The 12,187-nt window shown below is 39.5% G+C and overlaps 1 protein-coding gene across 1 annotated transcript in view; it reads left to right on the plus strand.

Annotated features, from left to right (window-relative positions):
- The window catches only part of KCNQ1 (potassium voltage-gated channel subfamily Q member 1), a 336,181-nt gene that overhangs the window by 42,658 nt on the left and 281,336 nt on the right, over positions 1 to 12,187 (plus strand).

The raw sequence follows: 12,187 nt of genomic DNA on the forward strand, positions 1-12,187 counted from the left end.
TAAATTTGTTGTACCTTGCTAGTGGGATTATCCCCTGCTAAATCATTGATTTCTTTGTATTTGTAAATACCATTATTTAACTTGTGGAAACACTGGCACTCTATTGAGAAAATGATAGCTAGGAATTTTAAATATTTGTTCAAAACAGGTATTGTAGCAATGCTCCAGTAATATTATTATGTATATTACCGCTATTAACATGAAAAAGCTCACTGAAGACCCCCATCAGTTATAATAATTTTTTTCTATTTATCTATTAATTTTGCTGAGGTTCTATACCTAATATGAATGCTGTAAGAATAAGAATATAGCATGTTAAATTTAGTGTCAATCACACTATTTCTATATGAAGTGCCTTCATTCCTGGTATATTATTTTTAACTAAATTGTAAGCTGTTTGAACTCTTAGGTGTAACGTAAGAGTTACATAAGAGTTAGTGCCAGCTAAGAGGATCCATACATTGATTTCTGCATTTAGTACCTTTTTTTTTTTTTTTTTTTTTTTTTTTTTTTTTTTTTTTTTTTTTGGTTTGGAGTTCCTTTTTGTACATATTTAAGTTGTTTTGGGTTCTTCACTCCATAACTAGTAGGGTTTTTAATCCGTAACTTCTGCCAGTGTCTGTGATGAATTTAACTTCTGGTAATGTCTCACTCATTTTTGCAATATATCATAATATTTTACATGTGTGTTGTCTCGGTGAAACAACTCCTAGTGGCAACATAACTAGTAAGGTTTCATTCCCTGTCCCCACCCTGTGAAACCATGGAGCTTGTTTTTGTTTGTTCATCTTGTGTGCCGCGTGTGTTGTCTGTATCTGGGTAATACAGGCAGTGTAAGGTGCATGCAAAGCATTCAGGATTACACACAGTGTGTAATGGATTGTGTATTTCTACTGTTCTGTTTTATCTTGCTCCCTAAGTAGTGAGAGAATCAGTGAATGGTGTATCAGTGTTCTTGTTCTACATAGTGAAAAAAACTGTGGTTAATTCCTAAAATTGAAGTGCTGCTGTCATGGTTTTTATGGGAAATAAGCAGTTGTCTGTTTGTTTGGTATTGGCACAGTCTGATACTGTTTTCTTAAAGGATTAACTGTGGTAACTTTGATGAAACCTGTGGGTATTATGGGGAGCCATCAGTCCAAAGCAGTAGATGGGCCAATGTGCTCTCTGCTCTATGCAGTTTCAGTGGGAGTTGTGTTCCAAGGAGTTGTGGCATCTTGAAACACAAATACAAATGTCAGACTCTCATTCCTGCTGGCGTCTACCTAGTGAAATTTTCTATTGTTTCTTATTCCTTAAGAGATTTTTCTTTGACTTTAGGATAGCATTACAAGTTGTTGGAAATAGATGTAACTGAATTCTTAGGGGGGATTTAATCACAGAGGGCTGGTTGAAGGAGACTGCAAATGGAAGGAAGTAAAATAAAGTGTAACAGCATGTAGGGATTAAGACACAAAACAAGAAAAGACAGAGTGCAAGTTTCCAAACCAAGTGGTGCTGTAAGGAGGAATGAAAGCTTAGGAGAGCACTCTTTCTACTGCTCTGTGACAGGAGTTAATGTCTTTTTTGTGTCTATAGAAGGATTTTTAATTATTTGACAATAATTAAATGATAATAACGACAATATGATTTTTATTTGGAGCCAGACAATTCAAGTGGGTAACATTGTCATTGTCAGTGGGCAAAGGAGGGCAAGCAACTTGATTAACAAATTAACACTAAGTGAGAGAGAGGTCAAAGAGCAGCAGTGTACCAGCAACCTGCCAGGAGTATGGGAATCCTGAAGATGGCTTTATCTTGGGCTTAACTGGGCAGTGAAAATGGAGAAACTTTGGCCATGTAGAGTTTGTGGTTAGAGACCTCAAGTAATCCCATGAAACCTGAGTTGCATGGCATTGAAGATATGTATTGGGAAAAGAACTGAATCTGTTCCTCCTGACTGGAAAACTAATTAAGACCATTTAAAGCACTCACAATTAATAGCTATACTGCTTTATTTCCTCCAAATAGCCAAAGTATTTGGTTCTGACCCTGTAAAAGGTCTGAGCACCTACATAATTTCAGCAGGTAGTCTTTTTGAAAGCAGGGAGCCTAGTCACATTGAAGTTACAGATAGGGCACATTCAGCTTCTTTCTCATGAAAAAGAATTTCATGCTTCACTAATATAGTCCTACAAGATATTACAATAATATGAAAATAAAAGCTAAAAAAGTTGTTGATATTATATATATATTATTTTGATTTTATTCTGGAGCTGCTTGTCTTAAAATACCACCTCCCACAGCACGAAACAGATGATGTTATGCTATCAATAATTTTAAAGCATTAAAAACCACTTCTATTTCTCATAAAAGCAAGAAAAACGCAAGCTTAACATTGGAAAAATAAACAAGGGCAAGTTTATATGTGTTCCAAGTGGTGTTCCAGATTTAGACAAAAAGCTTACAATTAGCTGCTGAATCTTTCTCTACTTGTCACCACACTTCACAAGGCAAAGAGCCTTGATGAAAGCTATACCTAAATGCAGTTGTAATGGGAGATTAGGAGAGAATTGGCCTTTTGTTCGTTTCCAGAATGCAGTGAAAACTGTTTAAATTTGCATGTGTTTATTTTCCCTTTTTTTCACTAGATGGTGCTGTCGGAGGGGTTTGACTCCAGTTAGTCGTTGGCACTTGCCCAGCGTGAGCTGGAGTCTGAGCCAAGACTGTGAAAGCATCATCATTTTGAAGAGTCCTGTGTACACTTGGCCCGTGTAAAATAGTGGTGCGGGAGAGCTTTTGCCATGACTCATAAAGAGAATGTGGTATATCTGTGTAAAAATTGATTTTGAGACTACAATGTCTAAACTATGGAAAAAAGTAGTGCAGAGATGTATGTTCCCAGAGAGGCCATATTTTTCTTTTATTTTCATAAGCAAGGGTTTTATGGTGCCAGAACACAGCAGAATGCTGTTATCTCAGCATGATCTAAGAAAATCCAAGTGCCTGATCCAAGAGGATTAAATATTCTGCTGAACCAAGGGATATTTAGTGTGCCTGAAAAAGCTATTTTCTGGTAGGAATCTCATTTCAATATTGATTCCAACCAAATAAAAAGAAAAAAAAAAAGGCTATATTTTTATAATGAAGGTATAAGCTCTTTCCAGCTTTGTTTTGAGTTCATTTTCTACTTTAGCATACTTCTTACTGAAGAGATTAAACAATATTTAAACTTTAAAAGATACAAATGGAGATAAAAAGGCAACGGTTTTGGTTTATTAGCATTTACTTTATTAGCATTGAAATTATTCATACAATTATGAGAAACTGGCACAGAGTCCAGGCCCATAGGAAATCTCGTTTATATTGCTTTTTTTTAAATATAATGTTTTGTTCTGAGTAGAAACCTTGGTTTTTGTTTGCTGGAGTGTTCTGTGGGTCTTGTGAGAAAGAAAAAGGAAAATACCTACAGCTTTTGCTTCTGAAGCACAGAGAATGCACAGTTCAAAGGAGTTCCAGCATTTTTCTGTCCTGATTATCTTCCTTGCTTAAGAAGGCCAGAATACAGACTCACAATCTGCATTAGTGCATTTTTCATCCTTTTGAAAAATTAAATGGATTTAATATCTGTAAAGGATGCCTGGTGATAGCTCTACAGACTGATCTAGTCTACAGACTCTGAACAACTGTAGCTGAGAAAGAGAAAAATTTGTCTTTGTAATCTCAGCAATGTCCCCTGGTCTGACCCAAAGTGAGGCCAGCTGGTGTAGAAGATGTGTCTAGTGGATTTATGGTCTTTAATGCTTTTCCTTTGTTGGACCTGCAGAAAGACCTGTCCAGGGAGTCACTCACTGCAGCCTTTCCTTTCTGTCACTCCACTGACAGCTGAAGTGGAGAATCCCAGCTTTCAGTCAAAGCTGGCTTCTTTACATTTTAGTTTGTAGGAACAAGGCCAGCTGTGAGTGATTTGAAGGCTCAGAAAACATGATTAGAAATTAAAATCAGTAACAGTATAAGGAGCAGCTGGAACAGGGATCTTGCCCTGAATCTGTACCCAGGTGTTTCTGGCTGCACTTCAGCCCCTGATTGTGATGTTTATGGCTGAGCTGTGCTGGCAGATAACGTGAGTGCTTCTAATCCGCCTCACTGCAAAATCAGCTGCCTTGGTTTGAAATGTTGCTGGTAGTAAGATCTTAACTTGTTCCAGCTGTTCTCAAAGCAATCCCTTGTCAACTCCCCTGGCCTGCAGAGGAGAGTTATGTGTTTAATGTAAATGTGATGTTAAAAGGATTTAATTCATTTGGTTCAGAAGGTTGCATGAACATGCTTAAATTCTGCTTTATGTCCATTCTGAGCAGGTCAAAGGGAGCCAAATCAGATGCTTCTAAAGTGGAAATAAGACTGTCTGTTAGGGACAGCTGAACCAAATTCATGAAATAGTTGCTTTTTTATTACAAAAAAAAAAAAATTAAAGACAAGCCTCTTGCTCTGGTTTGGTGTAGATGAAATCTGAGTTAAGGAGGAATGCAAGGGAGGAATGAAGAGGTGATATGGAATGAAAGCATGCTAAGACCAGTAAGGGAGAGATGAGCTGGTTTTATTTCGACTTGGGCTAAAAATCAAACACATGTAGAAGGGCGCTGGAGCTTCCCCTTAAAATCTGCAGAGGGCAGCATTACACTGCGCTGTGCTCTCCTGGGTGGCTGGTTCTGACCTTGGACGGTGTCCTGAACTAGATAAAAATACATTTTGGAAGAAGTGAACTCTTAATAAAGAAATGTTTTTTCACATGCGCTTGGGGAATTTTATACGAGTAATTAGCAACAATAATTTGTGGAGAGAGAGATGAGAGAAAAGGGCCGTGTAAACATTGGTGCCAGAGCAAACTCTGGCAACTTCGTGGTGGTAGCCACAAAATTCATGCTGTTTGGTCTGCTTTATTGCTCATCATGTGGATGGCTTCTAGAAAAAAAGAAAGAGAACAATTAAAGCTTTCGGTGAAATGAATTGGGCAAGTGTTTGCATGGAGGAGAAAGGAAAAAGTTTTTAAACTCGTTAATACATGGAAAGACTTCCAATGTGTTATGCCCTGCCAGGTATGCTCTTGGTATTGTTAGTTGTTTCCTATTCAGCTGGGATAAAATAAAAAGTTTATTTGTCTAAATTTCTCTAAAGTTACCACCAAGAATGACCTTTAGATGTATGTGACAAGAATAAGCAGCAATTTTTATGGAAAAATCCCACACCTCTTTTTACATGTATCCCATACATTTAATCTAGAAGGTCCAAACACCGTGGGTTTGAATTCTTGTTTTAGTCTGCTGCAATGGAGTGGCTTGGATGTAGAAAATTGATTACTTCTGTTTCTGCCTTTCCTAAGAACTTGGAAAAGAAAAATCCTTTTCCTGGGATTTCTGTACCTGGAGTTCTGTGGTGGCATAACTGAACACTGTCATTTAAAATAAAGTCTGCAACTACATCACTGTGCATGAAGGAATCAGAATTCAACATTTATCCCCATTGGGATGAGAAGTAGCAGGCATTTGTTGGGACTCAGACTCTGAAGACTAAGACAGGCTCTGGGAAGAGCAACCTTCTTGGAGCTCAGGGTGGGGCTGGTGACAGATTGTGGGCCAGCACAAGCTATTGGCGATGGATTGGTGCCGTCTGCTGGCTGCTTGGTGGCCCACATGATCTGACATGGTGATCTCCCTCCCTGGCAGCACGGGGGTCTTTGCCAGAGACAGAAATGAGCAGGGTGCCATGTTATCCTTTGGCACAGAGCAAGCATCCCAGATTGTCGTATATGAGAAATGCAGTAATGTGAAAGTCTTCAGGAAACATTGCTTTTAAATTGTATGTAGGGTTTTGATAAGTAGGGGATATGTTCTCTGGAGTTATTAGTTTTTCACCTGTTCTCAAGAGCTCGTGTTTGCTCTCGTAAGTCACACAGCAGACCAGTGGTTCGTTTTTTTATTTTTAAGAATAGGTACATTCCAATAAATTTTGTTCAAAGGTGCAGCTAAGAAAATGCCATCACTGAAAAAGGCATGTTTCAGTCACAGTTGTATTTATTACTCAGTTTCGTCAAGCTTCCTACTTAAGGGTTAAAGTTTGACTCAACTTTCCTGGGGTGTAAATCCATGTCAGACTTGAAACATTTGCTTGGTAAACTCCAAAAGAAACATAGTATATGTATTTTCTTTAAAATGATACGTATTTCTAGTTATTTATTATTTTAGTAAACAAGCGGAGTAATAAAAATTCCATCTTGGAAAAAGAATTTAAAACTGTGGAATACTGGTGCACGGTATAGCCAAGCAGTGAAAAGAAAGATTTTTAAATTTAGAGTTTATCTGGATTAGTGTGTAATGTTTGCAGTGACAGGTGTTTCCTTTATGCTTTGCCCAAATGTCTGGAAAGTAGTTTGTCATTAAGTGCTACATTCAGTGTGTATCTCAATTTCAGTATAACTGGAGGGTCTCTGGCTTTGTTAGGTCCTTGTTTTCACATCTGACCTCAGCCAGCTGGAGTCTATTGTTTTAAGCGTAATGTAACAGCTGACATAACATAACGGATATCAAGCCGAAAAACTGAAACGCTGCAGCAAACTGAGGCAGAGGGGAGGGGAAAGGGAGAAGCTGGGAGGAGAGACAGGGGCAAAACTAGTTTCATGGTTCAAAGTGGAAGCTTGCTGGCTTGTTTTCCCAGGGGGAATTAGCTAGGAAATAATGGGATGAGTCTGTTGAAGTTCTATTTGCAATTGATTACATATGATAGAGTACTGAGACAGGTTTGAATTTGCCAGCTGTCACTAGCTGGTGGCTCCTTGAATGGCTTTAAGTGGCCCTTGGTAGGCAAAACTGGAATAAACTCTGCAGGTGTGGTGTAATTGTAGTGCAGAAAAGCACTGAGTGCCAGTTCCTTAGAAGACTGGAGGTTCCAGGAGTTAGTAGAGAGAAAATAACTTAAATTGAATGCATTAACAACTTTATTTTGCGATGTTGTGTTAAATGGGTTCAATTAACTGGCTAAAAACCCAAAATCAATTGGATTTCTTGGTGCCTTTCTTTTCCTTGGCAGTTTCTAAACTAAACTTCTATGAGTTTGTTTTCTAAAAAGCTTTGTTATTTTGTTTCTTGACTGCTGTGTGTGACAGGAGGAAAGTGCATCTCAGCACTGAGTGCTAACTGCTCTTGGAAGGGGAATGAGTAAATGAATATCCTGCTAGAAATTTGCTAGGCCGTGAAAAAAGTGACAAATATCTGACTTGGTGCTCAGATAGAGAAAAACAGCATAGGGAGAATACTCTTATTTCTTCATAGGTGTCTATATATATGCTTCTTTGCAAATATATTTTTATATAAAACATTTCTTTTTTCAGCAATGATTTGAAAACAAAATACTTCTAGCTGGATTTCGTTTGTATTGAGTAGAGCCTCTGGCAGTTCTGCCCTATTGAGAGTTTACTCCATGGCTTTAGACGAGGGGGGGAAAAAGGCTGGACTGTATGGTGGTTGTTTTTCCTTTTAAATGTATATGGGCAGAGGCAACTAAATTATGTTCTGCATTTATAAGTGAAGTTTTTATGGCATGAGACTTGCAGTTGTGCAGTGTGTTTAACTTTGTGCGTATGAGTCGTCATCATGACTTCAGTGGAGCTTCCTGTGTGCATAAATATTAACAGGATCAGGATGTAATGGGAAAGATTTCTTCAACAGAGTCTGCTTGTACTTAGGGGTAACCTAGGAAGTATGAGTTTGATTTATGTAACTGCAAACTGTATTTATCTCACATTTAATGTTTTAAATGTATTTTTATCTAATTTACTTTTATTTTGGTAATATAAAAAATGTCATCGTGACTGAAGCGTGAGTTGTGTTAAACTTGTCTTGCACAAAGAGTTTCTAGGATTGCTCCTGTTGTACTGTGGGGCCCAATTCTACTTTATCTCAGTAATCAGAAAGGCCTTGTGAAAATTTATTAGAGCTGTTGATTCAGTGGCTAGTAGTACTGAAAAAAGCATGGGCATTTACACTTTATCTCAGCTTATAAAATAAATTAGTTTAATTGTGGAGCTCAGAACATGCTGTTTGAACTGAGCTGCTGGAGAAGTCTTGATAGCCCAGAGAGCTGCCACGTACTGCATTTTCTCTTCCGTGTTCGTGGCATGTCCTGTGCCTTGGGAGCAAACAAGGATGGGTGCTCATGTGCCCTGGTAGTCACAGCAGTCAGAGACTCTGCAGCAGAGCAAGTTCTGTAGGCTTCTGAGTTGCCTCTAGGGACGAAATACTAGGATAAGTGTCCTAAAACCTCTGCACTGCTCAGCTATCCCTGTTGATCACTGATTTCAGGGACCTGTACCTTAGTGCATCATTTACATCAGATATTTCCACCTACCCCATTGACCATGAGCATATTTTTAAGGTGATGGGGAACCAAGAGCTGTTATTAGCTCTCAGAAACAGCCGGACTTTGAAGTATTAACAAAATAACCAAAATGCCTGTTTTCACACCCAGTCTGTGAAAGCAAGCTATGTGCTGCTTCACTTTGATGGTTTCCCTTATGCTAATGACACTGAGGCTGACCTCTTTTTTCCTCCAGCATGTTGTTAACATCCTTATTAAGGTACATTTCAGAAACACTCCTTTTTGTTGTTGTTTCTGTCAGCTTGACAGGATGTGTTTACACGTGGAACGCATGCAAAAGGAGTTGATTTACTCATCCTTTATTCCTCTGCAGCTGTTCCCCAGATCAAGGTGAGAAAGGATGTCTGATGTAGAGGTAATTTGTCTATTCCATGGTTCCCTGCAGCACGGGTGGGTGCAATGCATTTAGATGCTGTTTTGGCTGCAGTATTGCAGAACAGTTCTAAATCGGATTGCGTGCGTATGATGACTGACCTCCATCTGGCCCACAGGCAGGGAGCTTGACAGCTACCTTCTAGGAGCTGCTCCAAGTCATTGATTTAGTATATGGAGCTCAGAATGAGTTATACTTAGTGGCCAAAGCTGGGGGAAGGGGAGGAGAGAAAATTAAATATTTACTAATCTTAGTTCTGTAATGCCTTCCAAACACGAAAGTGCTTAACCTTGCAGCATATTGGGAGGTGAATATTAGCAGTTTTATGTGTAAAATTGGGTGATCCGTAGCTTTTCCACTCTTAAGTTGTGAGATAAATCCTTCAGAGAACCCAGGCTGTACTTTCAAGAGAGGGTTTCAGCCTACATAAACTGGCACTGCCACCTGAAGAAATGATCCTGCTGCTCCATTCCTTCTGCCAACACAAGCATTTATGCAGCTATGTTGTCAATTGCCTTGGAGAACCCAGATGGGTTCAAATTAACCTTTTCTTTGGCCAGATGAGATTGCTTCTTTTGGCAACAGTGCTGGCTTAAACTGTTTGTGGAACTGTAGAGTAAGATTTGTTAGCTTTTGATAGTTAAAAGTGTGATGGAAACTTTATCTGCAACACAATTTACAAGCAGACTCGTGTGTTATTTTTTTGAGAAAGGACATTATTGTTGTTTCCATTACAGCCCATTCCAAAGGCCCTGCCTGTAAGATCAAGTACACCTAGCAGAGTGGGGAGCCACGTGCTCTAAAAGGTAGCTCCTAGCCTCACAGACCTTGCAGCCTTAAAAGCCAAAGTGGTTGAAGAGGTGAGGGGAAGGAAGTTGTGAGTGGGCTCTTGCACAGCCAGGCACTGAGGCAGAGAAAACACGACTTCCAGAAGTCCCAGCTTTGGCCTGCTCCAAGCATTCTGGTTCTGTGATGGGCCTCAGCAGTCACAACACTGAAAAAGAAAATGTATTTAACTTCTCATCTAATTTCTTAACTTAGAACTGTGAAGGGTTTGGGTTGGGATTTTTTTTTTTGCCCCACAAAAGCTGAGATTTTGGCCCTGATTTTACACACTGAAGTTTGTCTCTCTCATGTATTGATTTGACTGAATAATTAATTAAGTAGCATTTTATGTTTACTTTTCATCTCTTTTGCTGCAGGACAGCTTGACTGCTGATTGAGGCCAGCTTGGCTGAGATTAAATTTATCCTACAGGTCTAGGCCTGCCTACCATAATCCAGGGCTGGTTATTGAACCCGAGTTGGCAGCTAGGCCATCTCTACAAACAAAAGCTATTTAGTTCAAACCCAGCTAGAACAGGCAGGGTGTAGAACATGCAGAAGCATGTCTCTCTGGAAGAGCTAAAGAATCACTCATCTGTGAGCTCTTTGCTGCAGCCCCTCCATGGGATGTACCAGTGCCCAGAGTTGGACTGTACTGTGTTCACTTTCACAGCCTGCTGCAGTGCCCAGCCGCTCCAGAAACCCTTCATGTTTTTGCCACCAAAGAGGGTTAAACTTAATGTGGTTGTAACAAAGAGGGCAAAGAGCACTTCCACAACAGGTTACCGTTGTTCAGCTTTGTGGGTGGTAATCTCCAAGATGAGAAGTGCAGGAATGAGCAGCAGGGTGGGGTAGTATCTTCAATCTCTTTCCGTCTTTGAAGTGATGGTGGGCACGTGGTTGCACATGTCAGTGTAGCCCAGTCCCACAGGGTATAATTGTACTATTATGTCATTGTTATTATTAAGACAATAACAGGCACATTTGGGGTTGAATCACTGCAATTGTTTTGATAAAAAAAACCAAAACCCACATAACCAAACCCTACTCCCCCTCACATATGTCTACGCAGAATACTAAATATGTGTGTAGAATAGTCTCAAAACAGCAATTTACCTTACAGATTTCTAGCATGTGTGTTTCTATATATATTGATATATATGGATATAAAAATTTTAAAAAGCTCCTTGGATATGAGTGGGATTTTGCAGGAGCAATGACACGTGTTTTCATACTTGCATGTTAGGAGTCAGCTCATTAGTAAAACAGTTAAATATTTAACCACCATGAGTCATGCACCTTTTTAAAACAAATAGAGTTAAAAAGGATGTAAAGAAATAATTCTCCCCTTGCTCCTAATTCTGAGCTGGCTTAGGGAGTTGCTATCTCATCTGCAAGGAAAAAAAAAATCAAGAAAATTAGGGGTAGTGTTCTGACTTTATGGAAGTCAACTTTACAATGGTATGTGCTTACAAATACATTTGTGATACAGTGGGTAAGGTGGAGGGAATAGATCTGGGATCTTGTAGACCTTTTAAGCAGTAGAAATTTGCAGCAGTAATTAAAATTAATAACTTTGTGAACAGAGACCAATATTTATATTTTGGTAACAGAACTAGGAAACTCCATGCTACGATGTAGAAAAAATGCTTTCAAGTAGTATAGCAATAATGTGAAATTTCCTTTTCTCTTCTTAATTGATTATGTCAGGTTAATGGCCAATGAGAGTCAGAGGTGAGAAGCTCAGGCATGCATCAAGTCACACAAAAATGTGTCCATTCTGTCAAACAATTCCCAAAACAAGCAGGCAGTCTGTCAATCTTTACGTTCTCAAGGTCAACAAACCATGGTACTGAAATGCTAGTAAAGAACTTAAGAGAAATTCTGATTAAGACAATCTCCTGTTTCATTAGTTGGTTTGACTTTTGGAAAGCATCTAAACTCTGATTTCTAAGTGTTCAGACACAAGGGACTGTTAGCTTTCACATCCCAGGCAACTTCATTTATTTTGTAGGTTATGTGCAGGGGTGTTTCTGTCTTTAAAACCAAGTCATATCTTCACAGATGTGTAATGAGCACTTGCAGCTGTGCTCTGGGCTGCATCCAAAGCAGTGTGGCCAGCAGGTCAAGGGAGGGGATGCTGCCCCTCTACTCTGCTCTGGTGAGAGCTCACCTGCAGTGCTGCATCCAGCTTTGGGGTCCCCAGCAGAGGAAGGGCATGGATCTGTTGGAATGAGTCCAAGAAGATGATCAGAAGGATTGAGTACCTTCCCTATGAGGAAAAGCTGAGAGAACTAGTTTTGTTCAGCCTGGAAAAAAGAAGGCTTCAAGGTGACCTAATTGTGGCCTTGAAGGAAGCCTACAGCAAAGATGGACAGAGACTATTTACAAGAGCATGTAGTGACAGGACATGGTGGAATGGCCTCAAACTGAAGGAGAGTAGGTTTAGATTGGATATTAGGAAGAAGTTCTTTACTGTGAGGGTGGTGAGGCACTTAAATGGGTTGCCCATAGAAATTGTGGATGCCCCATCCTTGGGAGTCTTCAAAGCCAGGCTGAATGGGGCTCTGAGCAACCTGGT

The sequence above is a fragment of the Corvus cornix genome, chromosome 5 (genome assembly GCF_000738735.6).
Source record: "Corvus cornix cornix isolate S_Up_H32 chromosome 5, ASM73873v5, whole genome shotgun sequence".
Classification (NCBI taxonomy): Eukaryota; Metazoa; Chordata; class Aves; order Passeriformes; family Corvidae; genus Corvus; species Corvus cornix.